Source organism: Sceloporus occidentalis, unplaced genomic scaffold (genome assembly GCF_023333645.1).
Source record: "Sceloporus occidentalis isolate IW3139 unplaced genomic scaffold, rSceOcc1.0.p SCAF_5, whole genome shotgun sequence".
NCBI lineage: Eukaryota > Metazoa > Chordata > Lepidosauria > Squamata > Phrynosomatidae > Sceloporus > Sceloporus occidentalis.
The window spans coordinates 143,297,208-143,311,888 of NW_028316985.1; the positions used below are offsets into that span (position 1 = coordinate 143,297,208).

General features: G+C 39.9%; 1 protein-coding gene across 2 annotated transcripts in view; it reads right to left on the bottom strand.

The window, feature by feature from the left end:
• The window catches only part of ARHGAP10 (Rho GTPase activating protein 10), a 130,271-nt gene that overhangs the window by 96,759 nt on the left and 18,831 nt on the right, over nucleotides 1–14,681 (bottom strand). The window lies entirely within an intron of this gene.

Genomic DNA, 14,681 nt, shown 5'->3' on the forward strand with positions numbered 1-14,681 from the left:
CCAGTTGAAGCTTCCGGGTTAGGTACAAGGGCTGTCCCATGTAGAGTCCATTGCAGAAATCCAATCTCGAGGTTACCAGGGCATGTACCACAGTTTCAAGGTCCCTCTGGGTCAGGTATGGGCGCAGCTGGCGAAGCAGCCGAAGCTGATGACAGGTGCTCTTGACCGTCGCATTCACCTGAGCAGTCAGGTGAAGGGACGAGTCAAGAAGCACCCCCAAACTGCGCACGGAGTCCTTCACAGGGAGCGTGACCCCGTTCAGGACAGGTGGAACCACCGCCATTCCTGGACCAGGGGAACCTATCACGAGTACCTCCGTTTTCTCTGGATTCAGCTTTAGTCGGTTTTCCCTCATCCAGCCCATTACTGACTCCAAACAGGCCATGAGAGGAGAGACGCCATCCTCGGTCACTGCATCAGTCGGAGACATAGAGAAAATAATCTGGGTGTCATCAGCGTACTGATAACCCCGCGCCCCATGTCTCCGGATGATCTCTCCCAGCGGTTTCATGTAAATGTTAAATAGCATGGGAGACAGAATGGCCCCTTGAGGGACCCCAGTTTTAAGGGGCCTCTCATCGGAGCACACGTCTCCCAGCTGCACCATCTGGGACCTCCCAGAGAGGTAGGACCGGAACCACTGGAGCGCAGTGCCCCCGATCCCCACCTCTGCCAGGCGTCCCAGAAGGATACCATGGTCTATGGTATCGAAAGCCGCTGAGATGTCCAAGAGCACCAACAGGGACACGCTTCCCCTGTCGATGCCCAGACGGAGATCATCGACCAAGGCGACCATGGCCGTCTCAACCCCATGACCAGCCCGAAAGCCAGTTTGAAATGGGTCCAGATAATCCGTTTCATCCAAGACCCCCTGAAGCTGGATTGCAACCGCCCTCTCGATCACCTTCCCTAAAAATGGCAGCAGTGAAACAGGCCGATAATTATTATACACCAGGGGGTCGAGGGAGGGCTTTTTTAACAAAGGTTTTACCACGGCCAATTTGAGAACAGATGGAAATTGCCCTTCCCTCAAAGATGTATTAATTATCCGGTGCAACAGAGAGGTTACAACCGGTCCCCCCTGGGCTGCTAACCACGAGGGACAGGGATCGAGAGAGCAGGTTGTCTTCCGAACGCTTCCGAGGATCTTGTCCACATCCTCGGTACTAACCGACTCGAACTGATCCAGCTTAACTAAGTCCACGGAGGCCCTGGACGCCTCTACGTTAGGTTCTGCCTGAATGTCGGCGTTAAGACCTTCGCTTATACGAGAAGTTTTATCCACGAAAAAGTCGTTAAATAGGTCGCAGCAGGCCTTAGAAGGTTCAAGGATCTGGTTCAGGGCAGGAGGGAGCTGAGTTAGCTCCCTGACTACCCTGAACAACTCTGCTGGACGCGACTCCGCGGACGCGATACGAGCACCATAGAACGAATTCTTTGCTGCCCGTATCGCCTCTCCATAGTCCTCTAACCGTTGGGCTAGGAGAGTCTTGTCGTGTGAGCGAAGGTGTTTCCGCCAACGGTACTCTAGCCGTCGCAGCTCCCGCTTCCTTGCCCGGAGATCTTCCGTGTACCAAGGCTTACGTTTGGAAGCAGGTCTGAGAGGGCGCTTGGGAGCGATACTGTATATAGCCCTCGTGAGACCGGTATTCCAGATACCAGTCAGGGCATCAACAGAGTCGCCGTCGCTTCCAACCATGTACCCCTCTAGGGCTTCCTGGAACCGGGCAGGTTCCATTAGCCTTCGAGGGTGGACCATCCTAATAGGTCCACCACCCCCGAGAGGGATCTGGGTAGAGACCTTGATTTTCACCTCAACCAGGAAATGATCCGTCCATGGCAAGGGGGAAATATCAAATATTTCCGCCCACGGATTTTCCACATCAGAACAGAAAACTAAATCGAGGGTATTACCCGCGCAATGCGTAGGACCCTGGATTAGCTGGGACAGGCCCATGGCAGCCATGGTATCCATGAATTCACGAGCCGCACCGGATGGAACATAGCTGGCCGTGAGTGAGATGTTGAAGTCACCCAGGACAAGTAGCCTATTAGATAAATATATATGCCAGAACACATAACACACTATGTTTTATACAAACAGTGAAAATCCTGTGACTCAGCCACTGAACATTTATAAGCTAATATTTAAAGTCCTTGATCCTGCAAGCATATAACAAACAGATCTATTTGAAAGGAACAAATGTATACAATTGGCCCTTCTTATACACGGATGTTTTATACATGGATTCAAACATCCATGGTTTGAAAATGTTAAAAAAAAAAAGGATAAATATCAAATATCAAAGCTTGATTTTCCATTTTTTATAAGGGATACCATTTTGCTATGTCATTATATTTAATGGGACTTGAGCATCCACGGATTTTGTTTTCCACGGGGCATCTTGGAACCAAACCCCAGCATATAACAAGGGTCCACTGTATTTGTACCATGTACCAAGTTTGAAACAACAAAGTATCATGGTACCTTTAAGACTACCACAGATGTTGTGGCACAAACATATGATATAGATTATTCCCATTATGTTCAATCAAGCATACTCCCACATAACTGTGCACAGGAAAAGTCCTAATAATATAAATGTTGTTTTATCCATCTGTGCATGCCTCTCATAAACTCTGTAATTTGCAGAAATATGTGTCTAGTAAACAAGCTAAGTAAATCCACCTGAAATGATAATCTACCGAGAATTCCACCACAGAATCCTTGAATATCATAAGCATTATCAGAAAAAAACAAAACATTTTTTCAGATATAAGAAGTGAACATGGAAGTGACTAGATTCTATCTCTTTAATTTTTTTAATCAAATATTCTAGCCATTATAGTAAATCAATCATAAGTAAATCAGTACTGTAAGTGACAATAGGATCAGGTTCCTAACCATAGCATTTGTTGTTTTCAAAAAAGGGTTTACAGAAATCACTTTTGGAGAACAAAAAAACAAGCTTAGAAATTAACTGTAGCCTGCAAATAAGGTAGTAGAAAGAAGGAAACGTTTCACATGATAAAGAAGGGCACAGAAATAGACAACAGGAAAGGTTTCCCATTACTGGAATATACCCATGCATTTACTGTTATGTATCTAGGGAAGTCTTTTGTGATTACAAGCTTGCCAGGAAGATCTGTTATCTGATTCTACATTGATCAACTGTTTCTTTTTTCTTTGTCCGATCCAATACATTTATTTTGTTTATTATTCACATAGGTGCTCTACAGAGGAATGCAATAATCCTTTCAGAAATTGCCACCACACAAAATGTACACACACCCACATATTAAAGGTTTGGTGTTGTTGTTGTTGTTTTTTCCAAAATTAACAGAGAATACAAAAGCCATAATTAGTTGCAACCACAAGTTAAGAATTTGACTTGTCAACAAGTCAGTGTAAACATGTCTTGTTGAGTCACATTTTAGCTAGCTGTCTATGACACATTCTTTATTTCACCTGTGTAGAGTTCAGTCGTTTATCCATATGAAGTATATTATTTTATATAACGCTAAATACTGTCAGCATCTGAACAAGCAGCTGTCATATTTCACTTCATTTTGACCTGTGCCATTAACTGCTAATCTTCATGCTTCTCCTATGTATACATGTTTAATTTCAAAACTGCAAGTCTGGTTTCTAATTATTTCCTGTTATTGAAGGAAAAACATACACAACTGTACCAAAAACTCTTTGAAAAATTTGATGTATGTTGCCAAGTTTGCAAAAAAAAGAGAGGAAATGGTAAAATAGAATATTAAGCAATATCACGGAGCATAACATTTCTAGGAATACTAAATAGCCTGTTTCAAGCTTCTGCTAAAAGAAATTTGTAAAAAAATAAGATGTGGAGCTGAATGGGCAAACATGTGATGGATGAGCAAAGCTGAATGCTTTTTCTAAAAGCTATGATAGATAACGAAACAGCGTGGAGAAACAGGCAATTTGTTGGGCAGTCTAAATGCAATTATACTTCTTTAAAATAGTTCTTCCTTAAAAAAAAGTATAGCAAAGTAACAAACTGAGTACAATGTACACAAATTCCACAACTACTTCTAGCAGATTTTGCAGAAAAACTAATAGTGAAATGAGTGCTTGCAATATGGCCACAGCAGTTGTGAATAACGCTGACTTGTGGACAACACACACTATTCCTACTAAATTCTGTGCCCCCCTCACTGCAGCTTGGATTGCCCCTGCAATGCCTGCTAAACATTACTGAAATCACTGCAATGCCAAAAAATAACCCTTTTTTCTGGATGTTTTTCTAGTCTATAAATCAACAGAACTTGTGTGGCATGCATATTCCAAACTTACAGCACTCCTAGTAATGCTACTAGTCCTGTACATGAACCGTGTTGCTCACATAAGCCTCACAACAGCACTTCTAGAAGGCTCTGAATAAGAGGTGACTGTAAGGTGTTAAGTCCTGCTTTAAAGTAACTGGACTAGTTTTCAGTGCTGCCACAATTTGGGTGATGGCAATGGAGCTGCACTAGATGCTCTTTGCTATTTACTATCCTTGCTTTTAGTTTGTTTTTAAAACCTTTTCCTCGTGTGTGTGTGTAAGTGCCTTCAAGTCACTTCTTGACTTATGGTGACCCCATGAATTTCATAGGTTTTCCCTTAAGCAAGGAAGACTCAGAGGTGGTTTTTCCAGTTTCTGGAAAATAGAGCCTACAACACCTGGTAGTCGTTGGCAGTCTCCCATCCAATGCCCTCTGTAGGTTTTGGGGAAATTGGCCCCAGGCCCACTGACATTCCTCCTCCTGACCTACAGCAATTACTGTACTTTGCAGTAATGTTCCTCCCCAGGGTGATGTCCCTGATTAAGGCTTTATTTTGGAATTTCAGTCCATAAAGGTTTATTACACTAAAATAGCACTAGTTTCCACACAGTGCTCTATTTATCTGCATAGAGAGAGCTTGAAACAATGAAGTAGAGCATTTTCTCATGAGGAAATGTCCTTTCTAAAAGGAACCAAAATGTATTACTTGTCACTGTTTTTGATTCTTGTCACTGCACAACACTGTATGTTAGCTGTGTACACTTAAACAAACCAAATATACAGAGCAAGTGTGGATTAAGTGTGGAATCTGCAGACAGCCAGGATTTAGGCAAGTTTGCAAGCCTTCCGAAATGCCAGCATATGCTTCATGAAGTATCCTCTGAATACATCACAATGTCTGGTTGCATTTACATAGCTTTGCACAGCCAGAAGCATCATCTACACAGCAAACCCTAACCATGGCTGCATAAAACTAATTTGTAGCTATAGGTTGTATAGCCTTTGAAGCAGTTACAGTCTGTGGTTACAAATGCTACCCTTGGCCAGGAGAGACCCCAGAATGACTTTTCACTTTGGTTGGATAGGTTAATACGGAAGCTGTTCTCTAATTAATACCCAAGCACAAGCCCAGCAAACTTCATCAGCAAACCCACCTGGAACATGAACACAGATGCATCTTCGAAAGAACTGAAGAAGAATACTGCTCCTAGCCACAAACAAATACTGTAAAACCAAACACAATGTATTTCCAAAAATACTGTAAAAATCAAACAAGTAATCTTGTATTAGTTTTCATCCAGAGAGAAAAAGGCTATATCCCAATCATAATGAAGGTGCCTAAATACCTGAAAGGTAGCAGATCCTATCTGATCTTGCAAGCTAAGTAGGGTCAGTCATGGTTAATATTTGGATGGGAAACTACCAAAAATAAATGCAGACTTATATTTCAGAGAAAGGAACTGACAAAACCACCTCTGAGTATTCCTTGCTAAGAAAACCCTATGAAATTCATGGAGTAGCCATAAGCTGGCAGGTGACTTGACGGCATTCACAGACAGACAGACAGACGGACACACACACACACAATGACTGAACATTTGCTTTTGCACACAAAGGTCTCAGATTCCAGGCTCAGCAAAGTTGAGAAATATCCATCTAAAATCCAGGAAAACCTGTACTGCTCATAAATAATGCTGAACTACTGGAAAACATTGAAATATTGTTTGTGGCATGATATTGTTTCTACACAGTGAAGATTAAACTCAAAATGTTTCTGATCACTTTATAGGATGATGCCTCCCAAACTCACCTCTTGCAGACCTGCCTAATTAACTTTAGAACCCAATTCAAGTTCTTTTATTGAGCTGGTCCAACCAGAAAGTTCACTTATTTTTGAACCTACATTTTGAACCTACAATTCTTACATACTTACAGTTTGTCTAATTTTTACATCAGTTTATGTTACAGGACATCAAACTGGTTAACACAAACCCTCATGTATTTAGAAAAGGACTGCATCTGATTCATAAAGGCTAAGATGGTGAAACTATGGAATTTCTATAATTGTCATCAGGGTTCGGAAACTTTTTCTTGGCAGTGTAACTAGTTAACATCTTTGTGTCCTCTCAGCACATTTTACTTGACAGAGGAGGAAATTATATTCGAAAGCTGTGGCAGGAGCTAAATAAAGCACATTCTACACTAAAGCAAAAAACAGAACAAAAAGTAAAGTATAGAGGGTTATCATGCAGTTCACTACAGCTGACCAATTCCTAAGTGTGGTTAACCACATTTCACTCAAATTGCACAGACTGAAAGTTAAAGCAAAATGTTATTGCGTTCCAGCCTATCTAACTGATCTGAGAACATTGCTTTTATTTCCATTTTATAAAGAGGCACTTTTTCAAGGGCAGTAATTTGCTTAATTTTTCACCTCTCTAAGATTTTAAAAAGCAAATAGTTCTGTCTTGTTTAAAATGCTTTAAGAAGACTCGTTCGTTGTTTCTATTTATTATTAATAATATCCCATCCTTCTCCCAAAGCTGGGACTTAGGGCAGCTTACAACATTAAAAAACACCATATAGCTAAAAACATATTATATTAAAATATTATATTAAAATAGAATTAAATTGCTACAATAATTAAAACAAATTCAATGCTAAAATCAAATTTTAAAAAATTAAAATGCTTAAAATACATTAACACAATATAACACCCCATCACATGCTTTAAAAACTTTCTCTTTAAAAGCCTGTTTAAACAAGTAGGTCTTAGCCTGCCGGCAGGATAACAATGAACAATGAACCAGGGAGGTCCAGAGTCTAAGGACAGCCATAGAAAAGGCCCTCTCTTGTGTCCCCACCAACCATGTTTGTGATGGTGGTGGGATGGAGAGAAGGGCCTCCCCTGAGGACCTCACAACCCAGGCTGGCTCATATAGGGAGATACGGTTTGCCAAATAACCTGGACTTGAGCCATATAGGGCTTTATAGGTTATCACCAGCACTTTGAATTGTGCCTGGAAACAGACTGGCAGCCAGTGGAGCTGTTTCAACAGGGGCGTTGTGTGATCTCTATAACCTGCCCTTGTTAGCAGCCTGGCTACAGCTCTTCAGACCAGCTGAAGTTTCTGAACACTCTTCAAAGGCAGCCCCATGTAGAGTGCATTACAGTAGTCCAACCTCTCCCAGCAGCTTCATTTATATGTTAAATAGCATAGGGGACAACACAGAATCCCAATCCAAGGAGTCTATATTGGTCTGAACTCCTAAACCAGTATCTGTAAGGACTGGATGAGGGCAGACTAATTGAAAGTTAATCCACACAAGAAATAAGTACTCCTGGTCAGTCAAAATGAAATCAGGGAGTAAGGATCCAGCCTATTAGATGGGGTAACATTATCCCAACAGTTTGGGGAAACTCTTGGGCTCACTTCTGATCATGGGAGTCCAGATTTCTTCAGGGGCCAAGAGTGCCTTTGTACATTTAAAGCTTCTATGTCAACTGTGCCTGGTCCTTGAGATGTTGGATATCCCGTCTCGACTACTGTAGTGTGCACTACCTGGGGCTGGCTTTGAAGAGTGTTTAGAAACTTCAGCTAGCACAAAGAGCTGCGGAGGAGTAAGTAGGGCAGGTTACAAGAACCATATTACTCCCCTATTACAAAATTCCACTGGCTGTCAGTTTGTTTCTGAGCACAATCGAAAGTGCTAGTGATGTCTTATAAAGCTGTACATGTCTCAAGTCCAGGCACTTTGGCAGACTCATCTCCCTACATAAACCTGCCCAGGCCTGAGATCATCGGGAGCAGCCTTTCTCTCAGTCCTACCACATCTGAAGCACAATTGATGGAGACACAAGACAAGGCCTTCTCAATGGTTGCCCCTAGACTCTCCAACTCCCTTCTCTGGGAGGCCAAAATAGTCCCTCCTCTGCTGTTCTTCCTTCACCAGGCAAAGACCTTTTTATTCTAGTAGGCTTTTAGAATGGAAAGCTTTTAAAGAATGGGCTGAGGGTGCTGTATTGTTTTAGATCAGGGGTAGGCAGCCTTTTTGAGCCGGGGGCCGGGTTGCTGTCCCTCAGACAACTGGGGGGCCGAAGCCAAAAAATAAATAATTAAATACGTTTTTAAAAATTTAAATAAATAAATAAACTGGGACAAATGTAGGACAACATTTTCAAATGGTGGACACTTTTTTTAAAAAGTGGAGGACACGCAAAAATATTGCTGATTTTTTAAAAAATGTTAATATAAATGCATGTTTCTTAGGCGTCTATAGACAATTGCCCCCCTTGCCCCTGCGCGCGAGAGGCCAAAGGCCCCGGCGGCAATTGGCGGCAGGACCGGGCTGGGGCCGGTCCCAAGGCCTCGCTGGGCCACATCCGGCCCGCGGGCCGCAGGTTGCCTACCCCTGTTTTAGATGGAACTATTTTGATTGTTCTTTATCTTTTAATGGTATCTTTTTTAAAAAATGTAGTTTTAAATAATTTTTATATTATCAGTAATTTAATACTATTTTAATGTTTTCTTTTTTGTATGTTTTAGCTACATTTTTATATTGTAAACTGACTTGAGTCCCAATTTCAAGAGACAGACAGGATATAAACAAATATCATTATCATCATGTTATTGAAATTAAAACTTCACCTGTTTACCTATTTGGAAAAGGGCACATTTCTTTTCTAGCAGATCTTATTTTTACCCTTACTTATTCTTGGCCACAATCCTACATGTAAAAAAGGCATCATTTCCACATTGCATTGTAATGTTGCTATTACTGTTGATGTTCTTTTGGTCACTGAATTTTTATCACACATAAAATTATTTAAGTTTAGAAATATACAGTGCGACCATGTCATATGCAGCTTTCAGCATATGCCGAAAACCACCCCGGAAGAAACCATGGCGCACCCTGGAAGAAGTAATGGGGCATGCCCCTGTGGCACACGTGCCGCGCCCAATTATTTTTAACGGGGCTCCATCATACTCAGGATTATGGGGGGGATGTCCAAAACGGATCCCGCAGGTAAGGGAAGGACCCACTGTACATGATTACATTAGTTTCCACCATCCTTTCAGTCCCTTGCTACCTCATTTTTTCAAATCTTACATTTGCTGAAATCAGCCTTATCTGGTTCATGTACTACCAAATGTGAATTTGCACAGTTATTCACAATTATCCACTTGAGATCTGCCAAATATATAACCACCACTTCACACATGATGAGGAATTATATTTAAGATACGAGCTCTGCAGCACAGCAGTTCCTATCTCCAACAGCCACAAATTAGGTGTGGGTATCCACAAAGTAAAACCTACTTCCTGTTGAATTTTAAACAAACATGATTCATGACACATGGTACGGTTGTCTGAATGTGACACTGCCCTGTCATTCAGACATACCAACCACCTCCACTCAGGAATTACTACTCAAATAATTGAAATTATGATACAGCTCCATAGCAACAAATGAAATCTCTAAGGAAAATCTATGGCCATAACAATGTCATATAATATTATTATCAGTTATAAAGGTTGCCAGCACAGCCATGAATTGCTAGATAAGTTAGAACATATGACTGAAATGTCTCCTGCAATAATATTTCCTGTAGTACATGTAGACACAAATCCAGCCATATGCTGTCAGGCAATATCTGAATTACTTTTGCAAGAGTTTTGCCCAAACAGCAAACTAGCCCAACCTCACACAATGAGTCAGAGAAAAAACAAACTCTGTATAACAACTGACAGCTGATAGTGCTGTTTTACTGCTTCCAATTCCTTACATGCAACTCTCAAAAATAGGCTATGAAGCAGCTGAACTTGTACTACTTCTGGTTCTCAAGCATCAAAGAAAACAATGGATATACATGGATTGTAGAAGCAGGCCGTAACTATGCAATCACTCATTCAGACTACAATGGTACCATCAACCTAAAGATGGGGCGAATGCTAACAGAATTACTGTCAGAACAGAGATGTGAAGGCCCAGGAAAAAACAGGGAAAAATGAAAAAAGGAAGAAAATAAATTATGGAATGTTTTATTTTAGCATGATTCAGGAAAAAATGTTTTTTTCCAAAATGTTCTGGGTTTTTCTCCAGGCCTTCACATCTCTGTGTCAGAGTGCCTTCATTCTGAATAAACTTCAGAAATACTGCTACTGTCACTGTGCAAACACACATAAGAAATTATTATTTTATCTTCCACTTCCATGTATATTCAGCACTGTGTGTATCAAACCGTGCAGTTTGAGAAAAATGAAGAGGAAAAAATATAGGAATTATTATTATAGTATTAAAAGCTTTGTGTCACTCCCAAAAGGAGATTTAGCTGCTGAGCATTTACAGGAATGTATATTATTTCTTCTTTTCTTTTCATGGAAAAAGGTTTTCCACTCACACACCCCACACACAATGACAGACTTAGAAATGACATTTCAGCAGTAAGCAGGAGTATTTTACAAAGGGTAGGCACTGAGAGAATCCTGAAACATGGACTGTGTTGAAAACTCTATTATTAAGAAATAAAGAGGGAAGTACCTGTTTACTTCAGCACTTGTGATGTCTGCAGAAGTACAACAAAATCTTATTGGAAAAAAAGTCTAAAGGTAGGGGAAGCCCACACCAAAGCTGCTCCATAATGCTCAATGGCAACAGAGTGCTGGGCTTGTTAAGGAAAATAAGATAACAAATGGAATTTAAATCCATAAATGAGTGATACCATTACTGGCCAACCAAAATGCACAAAACACATCATGCACACTTTCAAAGCTCCACTGCACATCAGGGAAAGAATGTTTAAAAAGTCATAAAGGAGGGGGAAAGTTGAGGGTGTTGGAGCTGCAGGCCTACATTTATAAGATGTTGTTCCAAAACACACTGTAAAAATAATCCAGTTTCAGACCACTATAACTGCCCTAGTTCAGTGCTAGAGAATCCTGGTGATTGTAGTTTATTGTGGCACCAGAGCTCTTTGAGACAAGGGTAAGTGCCTTACAAAACTACAGTTCCCAGAATTCATGAGCACTGAAACAGGGCAGTTAAAGCAGTCTCAAACTGGATTATTTTTGTAGCGTTTTGGACCGTTGTATCTGTTTTAGAGTTCAGTTGGGTTTAATGGGATCTCAATGCAGCCACTCTCCTCTTTGCGGGGATCAAGACAATGGACAGTAAAATTAAAACACCATTAGAGGAAGAAAGTGGCAAAAACACCTCCTGTGTATGCCTTGTCTAAGAAACCCTATGAAAGTCCTGGGATTGGTATAGATCGACAAGCAACTTGAAGGCACATACACACAGAGAGCAGCAGTAAAGTAATTCCTCTTGGGAACCAGGGTGCCACTGTATTTTGTGAAGCCACAGACACCATTCTTAGGCAAAGAACATTTAATTTTTCAAAAAGTCTCTGTACTGTTACATCTGGAAAAACTTTCAGGCATTATTATATAGATAAAACTGAGCCAATTATAGTGCAAAAAAGGTTCACCTTTGTTGAAGGTAGAAACCTCCAAGAGTTGTGTTCCAATCCTTATTTCCTTCTTGTCTGGGAATCTCCTGTTGCAGCTAATTTAATATCTTTGATAGTTCAACTGACACAGAGAGGTGAAAGGGTAAACAAACCTGAAAACAGCCCCAGCAAATAATGTCAAGCAGCATTGCCTAAGCATTCCAGGGAACTTCCCTTTCAGTGTGGAGAATATATTTGGCAAGCTTTTCTATATTTTGCATATACAATGTACAATACCTGCCACGTGGAAATTATCTCTGCAAGTCCCAACATGGGTCATGTAACGAACATTTTATTTTTATTTTGTAATTCATTTATGTTAAAGACAGAAGTGTTAACATGTTTAAATGAATATGCCAGAAATAATCTTGTGAAGATTAAATAGTATTTTGACTACAATTTCAGTATGACTGGGAGTGCTGCTGTTCAGAAATCACAACATATGCTCAGGAGGAACTGGTCTTTATTTACACTACTTTGCTCCATGTGACTAGAAATGGGGGGGACCTAACATGACAATATGGTTGCTCAGGATTTATTTTCAATGCATTAGCCCCTGATCTTTCTTTTTTATTACTAGATTTGTGATTATTTAATGTCAAGTTTTAAAGAAAGAAAGAAAATCTCTCATAAAGTAAATTGACAATTAATTATAGCCATAGTTATCACAATTCCCTGACTGATCTCACCTTTGGCGTAAGTACAGTCTCCATGTTGCTCTCATCAACAGAAATAAGTCGTATGTCAGAAACTACCGAAACCTTGCTCTAGATTTCAATCTACCTCTAAAGGAATTATACCATCCAGGCTAGAAAAGAAGGGAGTCCTTAGTTTATTTTTAATTTAGCCAGATATCATGCTTAGTCAGCCAGATAGGGGAAAAAATGGTTTCTAAGATGTACCATTATTTATTGGGGGGAAACTATAAGGAAACAGTGGCTATATGGCCTAACTATATGATTACTTCCAGAGACAAATTCTAGAAAATCAGGTTATAAGCAAGCTAACCCTCAGGTTTGCTGATGAAGCAAAACAGTTTTTGGGATGTGTCACACACCATGTTCTGGGCCACTGCAATGTTGCAACCCATTATAAGCGAGGCAATACACAAAGGACAAAAACATCCAAAACAATACATAGATTTTAAAAATTGAAACAAAACTTTAAAAAGAGTCCTTAAAAATAACTTACAACCAAACAGTTGAAACAATAAAATGGCAGTAATTTAGTTTTAACATTCTGGAAAATTTTGAACAAGAAAATTTTTCAAAGTCATAAAGGATCAGCAAGCAAAATTAAATGAAAGTATTCCATGTTAACTTTTTTTCTAAACTTTATTTTCTAATTGAATGAAAATATCTGATGGGGGCAGAGCTTAGAAAGCAGTCCTCTTCTTAGAAGGTTATCCTTACAGAGATCAGTCTTACAAGCCCATAACCTATGCATGTTTACTTAAACCTACAGCACCTGGTATTCATTGGTGGCCTCTTATCCAAGTATTAACCAGGGCTGTCCTTGCTTAGCTTCCAAGCTCAGATGAGATCTGGTGCCTTGGGGTATTGATTTCATATTTAATTTTCTTACATTCTTAAAGAATGGTAATTTTCTTAACATTTTCTGTAGTAAAAAAAGATGAGGTCAGTCAGGTGGCTCTTTGGAATATGTGTGCTTTTGTTTTCAAATTCCTTTCCTATGCATTATTAAATATTTAGAATGCATACATATATACATATGTGTGAGAGAGATTGGGGGGGGGAGAGATTGGGGGGGGGGAGAGACTTAATACTAGTTTCTTAAGTACTGCCAAATGGGGAAATGCAGTTAATTTCAAAACTCCCAATATGACTATATCACAACCTTTCATTTTCTAATTAATTTTGATAATTTTCCTCCATTTAAGAAATGTTTTAAATTGTGCACAAGTTTAATTAACTCTTCACTGACGGGGGGGGGGGGATTATATCCTGGCCTTGCTGAAAAGAGCCATAAAATCTTTGTGTCAATCTTCTAAAACACCATGGTCCAGATAGCCCTTAACAATGCTGATCAGTGACCATAGGGTGTTAAACACTGTGATTTATCAATGTAATTTTTAATGATGTTCAGCATCTGAGAGGTTTGCTTTAGATCTCTAAAGAAGCAACCTGAGCAAAGATAGGTTTTATTTTCACAAAAGAATCACAGCAACAATATGCATGTACCCATTTTTTCTACTTTTATTCAAACTGGAATGAACTGTATTGATTGTGCACTGGCTGTGCACAGGTAGTATGCACCATGGTTACAAAGTCTATGAAGTAAGTCATGACTGTTGTACTGCTATACTTCTTTAACTCTTCCATATACAGTATGTTAATGCACATAATATGTTTTAAAATTGGGGACAGTTAGATCCCTGTGTAGTATCTGTGTAGTTTTTTGTAGTTTATGTGCAAGTAATATGAAAAAACTCTCAATAAAGATTTCATTGTTGTGGTTGTAATCAACACGATGCTTAATAACATCCACCAAGTATTTTGTTTGCATGGGTTTCCCAGGTTCCTTTTGGCTCTGGTAATGATTGAAACAGAGTGAGAAAAACAGAGTGAGAAAAAAAATTAACATATTGTTTAACTCATTCTGTACAGCTGCCCTTTGCATAGCGAAGTTCACAGAACACTTCTTGAGACACTGTTTTGAGGAGACAACATTGAGAATTTATGGGTGCTTCCATAATAACTAATTTATTGTTGCAAGGTAGAGAAGCATAATATTGACATCGCCATCAATACCAAAGAAAAAGGAGCACCACGATACCCATAATTGCTTCTCTTTAGCCAGGTTCACATCCCACACAGAAAGTGAACAAACAAGTTTCATAGTTTCCATCTT